Source organism: Diabrotica virgifera, chromosome 1 (genome assembly GCF_917563875.1).
Source record: "Diabrotica virgifera virgifera chromosome 1, PGI_DIABVI_V3a".
NCBI lineage: Eukaryota > Metazoa > Arthropoda > Insecta > Coleoptera > Chrysomelidae > Diabrotica > Diabrotica virgifera.
In genome coordinates, this window is record NC_065443.1 from 90639809 (window position 1) to 90641592 (window position 1784).

The following is a 1784-nucleotide window of genomic DNA, read 5'->3' on the forward strand; positions in this document are numbered from 1 at the left end:
TCATGGACACAACACATAGCAAACACGGAAACATTAAGAAAGATGAAGAAGGAAAAAGAAATACTCAACACTATGAAGGAAAAAAATGAGCTACTTTGGTTTTATACTAAGAAATAAAAAACCTGATGTGATTGGTTATATAAGGAAAAGTATTAAGTATTGGTTATATAAGTAAGAATACGTAGCAACTCAATTAATTAATCACTAATTAATTTTTAATTAACTCTAAATACATATTACAACTATTTACAGATCAGGTAGAAGAGGAATCTGAGTCTCGAGTGGAGTCTGACGAAGAAAAAGAGAATGAATATTTAAGCTCAGATGAGGAGTTTGAAGAAGAAGTACAAGATTCGGACACAGAATTAATTTAGTTTATAGTTTTATACTTTTCTACCTCTATATTTATAATAATAAATTTGTCTTTTCCTATCATATTTGCAAAATTTATTGTATAGTGCGTATTATTTTCCTTTAATAAAAAAAAAGTTACTTACAACAACATGGGTATCGCCAGGTCACGTGATTTTTCTCGAGCGAACGGACTCGCTCAGTTACAACAGAGGACCCAAACAGCTATCGGTATACGATCTTTCTCACACTGGTGCTTACCTATAGCGCTTTTCATTTATATGCACGCGTAATTTGTTTGATCACATGGCACTTAAAAAATTTCACCAAAAAAAACCTGTCTTTTTTAGAATATTTATTTTTAATATTAAAAAATACCCTGTCAAAATAACAATTGCACCTCCCTGTCCGGAAGGAATGTACATAGCTATGCATGTATAGTTGTATATTTTATACTCGTTAATAGTATGTACAGATTCAGATGAAATCTTCTGAAGTTCAGATGCATCCCCTGAAAATAATGCTGGGACGCCCATGCAAGTATCTTGCAGAGTTAAAATCGCCCTCAAATCGCCTGGCCTGTTTATTTTCTTTATATTTGAATATTTAAATTTACTTTAAAGTCACGTCAATGATATTTTTTGTAATAACAATTTTTACCCTTTTTTTAAATTTGGGGGGGATTTTTGGGGAAAATAACCGCTACCCTCCAGCCAGACCGGCATTTTTTTAATAGGCTATCATGGAAAAGTCACCTGAAAAATTTTCAGGTTGCCTAAAATACCTACTCAAAAATGTCTCACAGCTCTTATACTATTACTTCCTAGCTTGCTTAGTTGGTAGAAGCCATGAGGTTAAAAATATAACAGAAGAATTTTTAGGTTAGGAGGTCTAGATCATAGCTTGCAGATTGCACATGGTCATGGTATGTTGAAGCTATGATAAATGTACAATAATTACTTCCTAGCTTGCTTGGTTGATAGAGGCCATGAGGTTAGAAAGATGACAGAAGGGTTTTTAGGTTAGGAGGTCTAGATCATAGCTTGCAGATTGCACATGGTCATACAATAAATGCATGACTTTTGAGTCATGCATTTTGAGTTTCATTAACACAACAGTCTCCACTGTTTCAGTTTTTGTTCCCTTTCACTATTTTCTATTAGGTAACACTACATCATCAGCATACATTAGGCACCATGGAATTCTACCATGTAGTTTCGCTGTTATCGCGTTCAAAACTAATGCGGTCCAAAACTAATTTTAAAACTTAATAATGGGGTTAATGATTGCACACTAAATATTTTTAAATTTGCCTACACTTTTTAAATTGAAACAGCATTCGTACTTTCGCAAAATAATTTTGAGTGAATTATTTTGCACTCAAGTGTAGTATTATTATTATTACTTATTTATATAAACTTAATAATTTTTAG

At 32.5% G+C, this 1784-nt stretch overlaps 1 protein-coding gene across 1 annotated transcript in view; it reads left to right on the forward strand.

Annotated features, from left to right (window-relative positions):
• LOC114329730 (uncharacterized) overlaps positions 1-1784 on the forward strand; it is a 909636-nt gene that overhangs the window by 884302 nt on the left and 23550 nt on the right. The window lies entirely within an intron of this gene.